This window comes from Triticum urartu, chromosome 7 (assembly GCF_003073215.2).
Source record: "Triticum urartu cultivar G1812 chromosome 7, Tu2.1, whole genome shotgun sequence".
NCBI lineage: Eukaryota > Viridiplantae > Streptophyta > Magnoliopsida > Poales > Poaceae > Triticum > Triticum urartu.
In genome coordinates, this window is record NC_053028.1 from 674,656,982 (window position 1) to 674,671,543 (window position 14,562).

The following is a 14,562-nucleotide window of genomic DNA, read 5'->3' on the forward strand; positions in this document are numbered from 1 at the left end:
AATTATTATTCATCCTGTGGTTGCATTTCCATTAGTATTCTACTAGTCGTCAACCCGTGCAACCGCACGGGCTAGCAAATTTATTATTTGAGATACTATTTTGTAAAAAATCAAAATGTCAAACAATAATATGAATATGTGATGTAGATTATTATTATAACACATGCATGTGTACCTTGGTTGGACATAGGGTGTAACGAAGCTACATTGCTTTGACATTTTTGTGATTAGAATGTTTACATCCAATAATATGAATATTGTGATGTTGATTATTATAATAACACATGCACGTGTACCTTGGTCGGACATAGGATCAAGCGGAGGTACATTGCTTCGACTATTTTAGCATATATCTTCCTTTCTTATACCCTACGAAAAATATAGACATCTACCGTTTGGTAATGGAAGCACCATAGAATTATAGAGTATGTTTCTATATACACAATAATGGACACATGCATGCACGGCTTTCTGTCAACAGACGTGATATCATATCAAATAATATACATATTGAAATATAGATTGTTGTATATTCTCATTATATCATATATTATTAAGATTAGACGTTCATGCCTCAACCAACAATTTCTTTTATGACTCACATGGATTGATTTTTTATATTCGCCATCAATATTTCACATAGACAATGATGTGCTTACATGAATCATTGTGGCGCATGATACATCCAGTTTATTCTACAATAGTAATATATATGATGTTTTAATTACTAACTTTTTCTTTGTTATAATCACAAAAATAGATATTCATAGACATAGTATATATGCAAATACGTATTAGCAATCTGCATCTCTAAAGAAGCATACACGAACCGCATGCACATTAGGCAAAGCAGTTTATCTGTGGACAAATAGGATTAAGGAACGGAATTGGCCGAGTTTGAGTTGCTCTCCATTGGTGAACCATCGACGCACCTCCTATAGAACATCGTCCATTGTGACTGGGCATGGAAACTGAGAATATTGAAAGAATCTCCAGTCAAATATGAATTCACAAATTAAATTCCTTAAACCACGAAAAAAAGTTTCTTAAAAAATCTGTAGTGCTCTCCTATCCGATCAAACCTCTACCACTTTCTATGTGTACATTCTTTGTTTCTATATGCACATAAAAGATCCAGACAATGCAATATCTGATTGGTGAATTAATCATGTTTGTTGTTACAGGAGAACACCCTTATTTTTTCTTGAAACCATGTTTTAATGGCCGTACACGGCGAACCATCCTGTGATTGGATGGTTAGGGGACAGTGTGATGCCCGACCCACCAAAATTCATGTCTTAGCCTTGACATTGGTGCTCGCATTTTTCTGGATTTTTTCAGACCTTCGGGAGATGTCCGTTCAATGGGAGGAGACATTCCGGTCGACAACGTAGGTGTCTGTAGGGATTACGTTAATCTCAAGATGATATGCCGGCTTAGTGTATAGGAGGTGCTCATAGGGGTTGGGTGTGCGTGTGTGTGTTCATAGGAGGATGAGTATATGCTCGTGTATGTGAACGACTTTTATTGTGCTATGCTAAAAAAATGGACGTACATATTGCTTTTTTTGCATGGGACCTTGTATTGTTTTTGTACACATGCCTTTATGCATGGACATATTTCTGTGTACACGTATAAGTAGTACTCTTTGTTCGATCTTTTTCTTAAATAAACTTATCACCTTGGACTTAAATCACGTATGCACGTATGAGTTGTAGTATAGACGGACTCTTGAACCTGCGTTTTAACTTATCATGTGTTGGACCTGTATCACGTATGATCTTTAGCGTATCTTTTTTTTTTGGCGAATGACAAATCGTACCATACATGGACTCCCTAATTTTAGTGTACAGACACATGCCAAAGCGCTCATTATGGACTTGCCTTTTTTAACTTATCAATTTTGACTTAAATCACATATTACGTTCAGCATATCTTAGTGAGGAAAAAGAAATCTTCACCTACCAACGTGAATATCTTTTTTTGAACCAATGGATGCTTTTTTTCTTCACAGGAGAAGATGTTACTTTTTCCTTTATATTGCTAGAGTTTTTATGGAAGGAGGATATCTTTTTTTACGGAGAGGATATTTTGTTAAGGCAACGATGGATGTTTTCTTTTTTTTCACAGCAACGTTGAACGTGTCAGGACCCTTTTTTGACCATTGTGTTAAGTAAGTTTTCTTTTTATCTCTGGCGTTAATTATTTAATCCAACGGTGTAATTAATTTTATAGATATGGATTAATGAGAAGGCTTTAATGGTGCCTCCAATTAGTAAATATAAGATTGGCATGATTTAATTTACATTGCGTCAGGTCATTATCTCACATGTCGATGCATTTGTGGCCAATTCATAGTGGCAGTGACTTAAGGTCACTTTACGTGAACAACGAATTGATAGATACTCCCTCCGTTTCATATTACTTGTGGTTTTACTTCAAATTTGACAAGTGCATCCCAATTGATAAATACAAACAAACTAATTTGTATCTTGCGCTCGAACATGAGAATCGAAATGGTCCTGCACTTCACGAAACTTGTTAACCGACGTGCAAAGTCAGCAAAACATAGATGGTTTTAGCTTTACAATGAAGGGGTATATTTTCGGGCTTTCTGGATCATTTCCGTGAGACACCCTGCCAAAAAATTGATCATGGACCCAGCCTTGCGTGCTCATTTGGATGAAGACCAAATAATTTGTGCGCCCACACCTCTACGGCAGCCCCAGTATAAGTCTAAGCCAACTTTTTCGATGTCATGGGGGGCAAAATCCCACGCCAAATATTTGGTGAGCCCAAGATTGGTAGGCAAGAGTTGTCACAAACCAAACAGCCTCTTAATCTCAACCGTTGATCACTCATGCAGCGGTTCCACGGATGCCCATCTCTAGCCGGGTTTTTCTTTGACCCACCTGAGATTTCCGATCTGTGATGGGCCTTTTTGTACATCATGTATAAACCACAATGCAAAACATTTTTCTACAATGTGGTGTATCCTAAAATCCTTCCTCTCCATTACTCGACCATCTCGTGCATCATGTATAAACCACAATGCAAAACATTTTCTACAATGTGTTTTCAAATATTCAATATGACTAATGTAAATTACAGAATTATTTTAGAAATAGCGTATAGCTTCTAGTACTAGATTAAAATCTGGTTTAAGTTTCCCTCTTTTGTCTCGCTATTAATATTCAAATTGAGTATGGTGTCTGTGTGAAGAAACTATATATGGTGGTAATTTTGTGCCGGTTGATTCACGAGACAATGTGGCTGTTGAAGCAATCTGTCCATTTGTGGCAACATGTGTATTCTCCTAGAGACACGTATGCCTAAAGCGACACCCCGAGGCCTATAAAGGTTCGACCATTCGGTCGTTTGGAACTCATTCCCGGATACGCGGTTCCACTCACGGCACAGAGAGAGACAATCACATAATTGCTTGGAGCGTAGGAGAGTGTTGACATACTTACATGGGAGGACTCAGGTCTACACACACAACATATATACCGACGGTGGATTCTTTATCCATTGGATCAAGGAACACGTGAAGTGAAGAGGAATAGATGCGAGAAGACACTACTAAGGACACTCTACATCGTCGATCTTGAAGATTCCACATGAAATATGTACATGCCAAGGTATATAATTCAGATAGAGTTAAACGGCCGAATTGAATTTGTGGAAGTTTCTGCACTATCATTTTTTACATTTACATGTTAAAAATCATGATACTAATTAGAAGACACAAGTTCCTACAACTATATCCATATGTTCTATTTACACACTCGACAGTAATTTTAATTTGGGTCCAAATTTGCAACTAGTTGTACTCTGGGCCAACATGTTAGTCTAACATGAAGTGATGATTTCACTGACAAGTATGTAACTGAACGGTCTTACCCATATTTCTGAAAAATAGTGAAAAGTATGTAAATTTTACTTCAGTGCAATTTTCCATGTTTGCCACATTGTTGGCCTTCTAAAACGACGTCCTATCACATCCCTCTAGAAGTCCATTTGATCTAATCAGAGGGGGGCAATAATTTCTTGATCATCAAGTGTGGCCTATCTTTCTGTTCTATATAACTCAGTGAAAAAAATAGCGAACTATAGCATCGCTAATAGCACACTATAGCGTTTCTCAGAATTGTCTCGCTAAATAAATCAGTGTACAATTCCTCGCTAATAGCACGCTATAGCGGGATATAGCACATTAATAGCATATTTTAAGGGCCACACTATTTTGTCATAGCACGTTACATTTTTCCATTGATACAAATGTAGTATTTCTAGAAGATTTGATCTTCTATGTCATCAATTCATCCACTATAAATGTGCATGCATGATATATGGTCATCTTGTAAAAATGTATTTGTCGTTGTAAGTTTTTAGTCGGTGTAGAGCATCAGCATTAACTGATGAAATATTGAGATTATATATTAATGTTAACCACATTTAAGAGTAAATATTTCCTAAATATACTCATTAAATGTGGCAAATATTAAAGTTTTTCTCAATATACTCATAAAATGTGGCAAATATTAAAATGTTTCCTCAGTTAATTCTGATGTTAGAAAAACTTACAAGGACAACACATTTTCAAAGCTGACTATATATCATGCATGGTCACTTGCACATATATATTGCATGAATTAATGCCTTAAAAGCGAAATCTTATCTTTCATAAATACTGCATTTGTATAGAAGTGATAGATATTTTGTCTCAATGCCCACAAATTTAATTGCAGAAAGACTGCACTTGTAAGTGATTCGTATTTTAATTATGATATCTTCACCATGCACAAACCATTGTGATATCTTCACATACCCTGCTAAAAATATATTAATAATATCGATACGTCTTGATACACGCTGAACCCTATAAAATGCGCTATAAAAGGGAAGCAAAGGACCTCATATGGAATACAAAACCAAAACTAGATCTGCAACACTTCTAATCTTAAGACGCTAGCGTCTAGCTTTTTTTTTCTAAAATGGGGAGTACCATTTCCATGGCCCTCCTCTTGGTCTTTGCAGTCCTGTTGCTCAACGCCCATCTCGGGTCGTGCGGCTGCTTCAAGCGCATCTTTGCATTCGGCGATTCCATCATCGACACGGGCATCTTCCGCTCAGGTTCGATCTGGGCCCCCCCTTATGGAGGGACCTACTTCCACCATCCCACAGGCCGCTGCTCCGACGGGCGTCTCATTGTGGACTTCTACGATAAGTGCACATACGCACACAGGTGTACTTCACTCATGCTCGATTTCTGAATTTGGTTTGTGTGTCAGCGCAAGCGTTGGGCCTGCCACTGCTGCCGCCGAGCGGGCCTGAGGAGAAGACGGGGAAGTTCCCGACCGGTGCCAACTTCGCCGTGTTAGGCTCTATTGCCCTGAGCCCGGACTACTACAGTAAAAGGTATAACTTTAGTATGTCCCACTGGTGCCTCGACTGGGAGCTCGGTTCCTTCAAGACAGTGCTCGCACGGATAGCTCCTGGAAAAGGTAAGTACTCATGCAACGAAATATATCACACATTTCTTCCTGCATTAGTCAGCTAATTCGTTTTTTTGTGTGTGATCAGCTGCCACCAAACGTCTCCTCAGCGAGTCCCTCATCGTCTTTGGAGAGATCGGTGGCAACGACTATAACTTCTGGTTCTACGATCGCCAGCGCAGTCGTGACACGCCCTATAAGTTCATGCCCGACGTGATCGCCCGCATAGGCTCCGGGGTCCAGGAGGTGATCAACCTTGGTGCCAAGACGATCCTTGTTCCTGGAAACTTCCCCATCGGGTGCGTCCCGGTTTACCTGAGTGGGCACAAGACAAACAAGTCCGCTGACTATGACCAATTCGGCTGCCTCAAGTGGTATAACAAGTTCTCTCAGAAGCACAACCAACTGTTGAGGCAGGAGGTTGGCCGGCTTAGGTCTCGCAACCCTGGCGTGAAGGTCATCTACGCCGACTACTATGGCGCCGCCATGGAGTTTGTCAGGAACCCCAAGATGCATGGCATCGACGACCCCCTGGTGGCGTGTTGTGGTGGCAACGGCCCCTACGACACCGGCCATGGGTGCGACCAGAACACGAAGGTTTGCCGTGACCCGTACAGGTTTGCCAACTGGGACCAGGTTCACATGACCGAGAAGGCATACAGTGTCATCGCCAATGGGGTGCTCAACGGCCCGTATGCAGACATTCCTTTGCTCCACGCTTGCTAGGAGAATTTCCTTTCGAGACTTGAAGAAATGTTGCTGCAACCAAGATCTGTTACGCGCTAGCTTCTTGGAATTTTAAATCTTGCATCACCATCTCAATTGGTCATGAATGAAATGGTTGGATCTGTTGCTGGAATTTGGTCTGTTTTGGGCCAGCTCAATAGCCATTCTCAGAATTCCTAATAAATCGTACCTCATTCCCATACTGCTAGCTTAATAGGAGTTGGGCCTCCTTATAAGGGAGATTGTTTCCCCACACATGTATGAGCATGAGAAGAGGAGAGACATATGCGCGCGCTCGTTCTCCGCCACCTGCCTCGCCTCGGCATGACGCCCGCATGCCGCGGAAACGAGTCGTTGTCTAAATTTTAGTGATGCGCTGAAAAGTTTTTGCTGTAGTGGAGATTGAATACGGACACTGCCCCTTCGGATGCTGCATGTTTGGTTCGCCTCCTGTCTCTTCGTTTTATCTCCTGTCACTGCCAGTTCACCTCCTCCTGTGCCTATAAAAGAGAGGCCACTCCTCTCCAGAGAAACACACCAGACAACACTTGCATCACACCACCGAGTTCCTGAGCATTAAGCTACTGCTACAATCTTCCCCATCCCAGCTTTGCGGTGTGCACCACAAGTTGGCATAGTAGGCATCTGAAACCTCACCTCTTTGAGTCCTGTACGGGAGAATGGTGATGAGCATTTGTGGGGAGCGCTCTGCATGCCTACTGAACTCTTCATAATGGGTGGAATGGACGCCAATCACTTCCCCAACGACGACTTCTTCCCTGACACCGACAACCTCTTCGACGACATGGGCGACAACGCCAACGCCAACGCCAATGCAACCACCACTGCTTAGTGTGTGTTCATATCTTTTTTGTTTGAGATCATGCTGAGTTTCTTGTTCTAGCATCTGTTCTAGATATGCTCTATTGAAGTTCACAACTTCAGATGCTATTCGCCTACTCTCTTTTAGATAGTATGACTTGTCTTGTCTCTGTTATTGTGGTCATGTTTTATCTTCTGTTTCTGTTAATTAAACCATATGATAAATTGCTCATATTTCCAACATCTGTCACACGAATATGTTTGTACTAGAGGGTAACGCGCACTTCGTTGCACCATTTTCACTTGTTTGATAAGTCCTTTTTTTGTTAGTGGGCTGCTCGTTTCATCTTTGCCTGTCTTGGATTGGGCTTTAGTTGCCTTGGAGTTGGAGGTATTTTCGTTGGCTGTTACCAATCTGTTCTGTTAGTGCAGGCAGTGAATGTGTGAAGCAACACAGGCAATGAAGTACACAGCCAGACAAAGAACATGTACTTCTTAACTTAACTGTTGTAATGTTAGTTATCTTAGTAACATAGAGACACATATGAAAATAACAAATGTAAAACATGCAAAGGAAAAGGTGGACAAAGAGCATGCTGCAGAAAGAGACAACAGAAACCATCAGTGAAATATATCAAACATTGTGTCATCACTGGTTGGAAAAAGTGCACTGGCTAACAACTTCATTTTGTCTTTCTCGTTGAGATAATAATACAACCGTTGCCTCCATTCTCCCAAACATATTCATGTAGCGACACAATCACAGAAAACATAACCACACAACATACCTTGCAAAAGGAAGGTGTAGCTAAGGGAGCCCTAATAACGAAGTGACATTAGTAAAGTAGGGACATTGTGAACATGACCATTCAAAACCAGACTCGATAAGCAGCTGGAGAAGGGCTACTCTAGTTTTGCAAATAGTGACATCACACAATATGCTAGTACATTGCTTAAATTAACATCGCTACACAAGTACTAGTAAGGCAGATGCAGAGGCCGGGGGTCATCCTCCTTTTCTAAAAAAAAAGGTACTCGTAAGGCATACCTTATGGAGCTATCCTCTGAAATTGATTTATGTCTTATAATGGAGAATACACAATACAAAAAAAACAAAGATTTAGTTGCAGTACCGACGAATATCTAAAACTGAAAAAAGGAAAGCAAACATATTCTGCTACTACCATCTCTACAAACAGGGCATGTTCTTATCTAGTACTAGTATGATTTAGTGGACAAACCTCTACGTCTGCAAAAAAAAAAGAGAAGCAGACATAAAAATTATATATTTTCTTACTATATTATTAAAATAGGAGACAACCAAGACACCATATTCTTACACACATGCTAAAATTCAAACCATAGATTGGATAAAGGTCGAGATTTAAAAATTAACACATCTAAAATATGTACGTATAGTCATATACGCAACGACATGATGACTAATGTTAAATCATATTGGCAAGACTCACGGAAAGTCCATGTGCATGTTTGAAAAAAAGGGCCGTATACGCGAGGACATGATGGCTAATGTTGGATCGTACATTAGCAAGATCCATGGAAAGAGAGTCCATGTGTGTTTCAAACCCGAACGATGGGGGAGGTTTTGAACTAATGACCTCTTGCGAGAGCATGAGGCTTTTCGCCAATGGGGTGGAGAGGGGGTTCATGAACATTCGTGTTAAAACAAATTTTTATATAAGCTTTTTTTGTTTTTAGTTCATCCAAAAGTCCTACTTTTTTTACATTCCCACATGTCAGTTTTATTATAAGAGGTTGTCACTTTTTTTTATTATAGAAGGATGCCATTTTATTATACGAGGTTGCATGTTTATTATAAGAGGATGTCAATTTTGTTATTAGAGGATGGCAATTTTATTATAAGAGTATGCCCTTTTTATTTTCTAATAGGATGGCATTTTTACTAATGTGAGAATGGCATTTTTATTAGGATGGAATTCTATTAGAATATGATGCCAATTTTAGCATTTTTATTATTAAGGGATGGTAATTTTATTTCATAAGAGCATGACTTTTTTTTTTAATTTTTGCAATAGCATGGGCTTTTTAATTATTGTGAGGATGACACTTTTATTATTTTAAAAGGATGACTTTTTTTTATATTTAGAGGTGACATTTGTTTTGCTGACACTGTTTTTACACAAGATTTTTGGGTGGTGACTAGGAACATGGCTACTTTTGTAGCATTTTTTTTATTTTTTTGAGTTTTGTCCATGGCATTTTCTCAACAAAAAAACCCTATTTAGTGGACCTTTGGGCCAACCGGGGGTAACAATGGCTTGGGAGGCTCATCCTGTCCCAAGATACTGCACGGGAGCTATATATCGCCTTTCGCGAGATGGAAGCTCCTCTCTCTGAAGCTAATTGCTCTTCACGCTAGATACTGGGTCGTCCCATTAGCAAACCTTTTAAAAAAGGGAGAGGGCAAAGGGAGCGAGGACAAGATTCAAGCCCCGCACTAAGTGGTTCCTTCGTAGAACTGCTAGCCAGTACGCCATGGCCAAGTTTGTGTTAAATAAATATGGCGCGACCTACTTGACCTAAAATAGCCGGTTTTCTTCACCGATTTACTTGTTTTTGTTTTGACACCGGGAACTTCAGTTTTTCTCAGTTTTCACTGCATTTTTCTCTATTCTTCTTTGTTTTTTTCTTTCTCCACACTTTTTCTATACATGTTTAACTTTTTTTTTGAATTCTTAATTAGCATTTTTGAAATAAGATTTAACATTTTGTAATACATGGTCAACATTTTTTGTGCACACATTAAAAAATTTTCGAATAGAAGTTTAACATTTTTTAATACGTGGTGAACATTTTTTATATACACGTTTAACATTTTCTAAATACAAGTCTAACATTTTTTGAAAACCTATTCAACATTGTTTTTAAAATTCTTGGATTATCTTTTTTAAATACATGATCAACATTTTTCTATAAACATTTCACATTGTATATTTATTGTATACATTTTTGTGTACATGATAAATATTTTCTCTATACACATTTAACAATTTTTAAATGCTGGGTCAACATTTTCAAAAAAAATTGTATAGTTTTTTTGTACGAGAGAGAGAGAGAGAGAGAGAGAGAGAGAGATAGAGAGAGAGAGAACAAATGTTTCCTATTACCTCTTAGAGGTAGTTACCCTCATGTGAGTTTTGTATATTATATATGGTATCCGTCAAAATTGAGAGTATGTACGTGTAGTATGTTGTATATAAGAATATTTTAGTGGTATATATCTTACTCTTTAGGAAGCATGTGATATTTTTTAGTATATTGTTTTGTACATACCGATATGGAGGTATTTTCAAAATATACAAAAAACTATGGACTTACATACATTTTTTCATATAATTTGGTTTGAAATATCTTAGATGAAGTATATGAATATACTCAGAATGATAAAGTAGTATATATACTACCACGTGATAGTATATGGGATGTGAGGGTAACTACCCCGGTTGGTAGGATATATTTTTGCTATATATACATATAGAATATTTATCGCATAAACAATTTTTTTAAAAAAGCAAAAACGAATACAGAAAACATTGAAAAAATGAGGCTCTGGCCTCTCGCATGACTGGGCCGGCCCAAGTTGCCCTCCCCTTCAACGAGGGTCCCCAGCTCTTGCTGAATGCAAGATATAGGGTCGCCCAAGATAAATATGTAAAACAATATCATGTGCAATTTTTTCCATCCAAGTATCTGTTGTGTGCAAGCACAAGAAGCATGTACATTATGAATAGTACATTGATATCTCCTTGGCGTTCGGTCTGGAACCTCCCAAACCGAACAAAAGGTTCAGTATAAAGCTCCTCCAGGAACAAACGATTTTTGTTTGATAGAAAATGTCCAAAGCCCGAATGCCCTCGACATCGGCCCTAGAAGCCTTTTCTGTGAGAAATGAAAAGGGATAAAAAGTCCAGTAATGAAGCACGGGTTTTTTCTTTTTGTTTTGACAAAAAACACAGTTTTTTGCTGTGCTGCGAAAAAAATCGCCAACAACTTTAAAAGCAGAAAAATGCTTTGGCTAATTAAAAGATATTTTTTTTGCAATGATCCAAAATTGTCATGGCAATTTCCATCTGTACATACACTGTGCGAAAATATGTTGATTAAAATAGCCATTAATGATTATTTTGACATGTATTTAAAAGAAAAAAATCATAGGAAAAATAGAGGTAAAAAAAGAATTTGCCATGATGCGATAGGTTAAATTGCCATGTCAATAATGGTAAGATTGCCATGATGAATAAAACTAAAATTTTGCCATATTTTTTTCATTTGCCTTTTTAATAATTTGCCATGGCAAGAATAATTTTCCATGTCAAATTATTCTTGCCATGGCAACTTATTCTTAAAAGAATAATTTGTAATGGCAAATCTGATAGTGTTTTGCGTTATAATTTGGCATTCGGTCTTCATAATTAGCCATGCCAAAAACATGGCTAAAAAATTGCCAATAGTCATCTAATGTGAACATTAAATAAGAAAAAATAACGAAATTGCCATACTATGTGAATTATGATTTTGTCGTGGGTTTGTTAAACAAAATTTCCATGATATGTGAATTACGATTTTGTCGTGGGTTTGTTAAAAAAATGCCATGATCAATGTGATATATTTTCCATGGTCCATGTGGTATAATTGCCATGGCAAACAACACGAATTGAAAACAAAAGGCATAAAAAGAACTGTAGATTAAGGCTCCTAAGCAGAAAAATGCCATGGTACTTGTCGTGGTTTTGTCACATGAGATGTCCTCATGAAAGGACTTAGTCGTAAGGCCATCACCGCAAGGTAGTAGCTTGAACGGGGTTGATCAGAATCGAGAGACACGAGTTTACCTAGGTTTGGCCCCTCTCGATGGAGGTAATAGCCTACTTCCTGCTTGATTGATTATTGTTTGGGATCTCGATTACAAGGGTGCAACCTGGCTATCCTAGTACTCGAGAGATTGTAACTTCGTCCTTCTGCCTCTGTTGATCCCCTTCATATATAGGTCGAGGCCCTGGGCTTACACAGGGTCCGGGTCATCTTCCAACCCGTGCCCTAATCTACTTCCTACTCATCGTATTCCCCAAGTACGGGAGTTTCCATTATCTCCTTAGATGAGTTGGCACCCCAGGCATTGGCCCAATTAGCCGGCCTGCTTCATGGATACCTTTCGGGCCTTGAGCCTCTTGATCGTCATCACGGCCCATCTGTCGAGTTCATTTCATGTCACCACTGGATAACCCAGGCCTGAATGGGCGGGTCATACCATGGGGCTACGTCCCCAACCGTACTAGAACAAAGACCTAATTAGACTTGGAAAATTAAGAAAATTGTTTTTTGTAAACAATAAATATCAAAGAAAAAATAGCTATGTAGATCGTGGCAAGTGTCGTGTATATGAAGTTACCAAGCTATATGAAAAAAGATTTTGGCATGGGATGTTAAACAAAAGTTGCCATGATCTTTGTAAATAGATTTGCCATGGACACATGAAGCGAAGAGTTGCCACTATTTTTGCCGTTGCCATGGACACATGAACAACGCGTTCGGGCTGAAATCCTAAATACCAGACGTCAGGTACAAATCATTTGGGTATGAATATAAATCAAAATCCATGAAAGACAAAGCAAACAAAAGTTGTGTTCATGTCCTATATGACAGACCCAATCAAACCAATTAATTGAGCCTCCAGTGAAGAAAAATCAATGGCAGCCAATGGCTCACATTGGCGTGCACTAGGGCGGCCTCAGCCTTGCCATGGCTCCCATCGTTGGTGTCCATCAGGCGACCATCCTTCGGCTGGCTCCCTCTATATATGCAGGTGAAGTCTCTCGTCGCCGCATGGGCATGCTTCCGGCAGCACATTGCTACACAGGAGGCATGACGGGTCTGCCGCATCCATCTCTCGCATACTTCCGGCGGCATGTTGGCATGTTGCTACTCAGGGAGGGGCTGCTACCGCCAGGAGAGCATCAAAATGATGGACAGTCACCAGGAGAGTTTGCAAACGCGTCCGCAAGAGACGTGCAGCAAGGTGCAACAACACAATCATCTATTGGCTTTTCCAATCCAAATAGCTAGAGTGGAAGCATTGGGTGCAGATAAGTATGCATGTTTGACAATATTTTTCAATCCAGTCTGGCTAATTGTACACATGAACCGCACTAGGGTTTGATGTCACCATCAACCATTGGACTTGAGCGAATAGATGATGTTTTACAGATCTGAAATTTTTTGTGTATAACAAACACAAGGGTAAGTGGTTATAAATTTCATATAAGATTTTTTTATTTCTTCTGAAGACTAGGAATTATATGCATAGAATCAAGCAAATGAACTGACCGGTTACTAGATGAAGCTCACAATTCAATACTTATATGATGAAACAGTTATTCAATTTAAGTGTAATCCTTCATAGAACAATCTTATACTAACTCCGTCTCACAATAAGTGTCTAAACTTTGTACTAACTTTAGTACAAAGTTGTACTAAGGTTGAGACACTTATTTTGGGATGAAGGAAGTATGTTGATATCTTCTATATACAAGCAACTTACTAGCGCACCTTCGGGCTTCCATGCATTAATTTTCATAGACTATGTGGTGTCATGTATTATATAGCCAACATTCAATTCCAATGTTCTATTTCATATTTTATCAAGCCATTTGACTAAATATTTTTATTAAAGAATTAAAGCTGGCAATTATTTGTATGCCATATCATGGTGTCACTACTAGAAATCACCATACCTCTGACGGTGATAATGTAATAGCCGACGGGCAGTCGGTTATGATAGTAATAGCCAACTGTCATCCCAATGGTGACGGTTATTATCAACTCACATGTTATACTACTATTACCCGTTGGTATACTATATTGCCCGACGGTGAAAATTCAACTCTTGGGTATCCAATTTAATGTTTGCATGTCCATTACAATGTCCAACGGTTTTCACTACATCCATAGGGATTCCATGTAATGCCCACGGTTCATTGTAATGCCTGACGACTTTTGTTACCCCCACGGGATTACATTTAATGCCTGACAGTACATTGTAGTATCCGACAATTCATATTTGTAAATTTTCCCAACAACTAGACCACATATCACATGGGAAACTTATTTTATTTTATTTTTTTGACATTTCCATCATTTTCTTTTGTTTTTTCTAAAACTGAAAAGGCGGTCAGGGGGGGGGGGAGAGTTTGAAAATGGGACCTTTAGTACCAGTTCGTGCCATGAACCGGTACTAATGCCTCAAAGCCCATTAGTCCCGGTTGGTGGCACCAACCGGGACTAAAGGTCTAACCTTTAGTACCGGTTGGTGCCACCAACCGGGACTAATGGGCATCGCACCCTTTAGTCCCGGTTCGTGGCACGAACCGGGACTAAAGGGCCCAGGTGAACCGGGACTAATGCCTTAGCCGCACGAACCGGGATAAATGCACCCATTGGTCCCGGTTCTGGACTGAACCGGGACTAATGGGCTTAC

The 14,562-nt window shown here is 39.3% G+C and overlaps 1 pseudogene; it reads left to right on the top strand.

Annotated features, from left to right (window-relative positions):
* Window positions 1-4,945: 4,945 nt before the first annotated feature.
* LOC125525554 lies at window positions 4,946-6,344 on the top strand (annotated as a pseudogene).
* The last annotated feature ends 8,218 nt before the right edge of the window (window positions 6,345-14,562 follow it).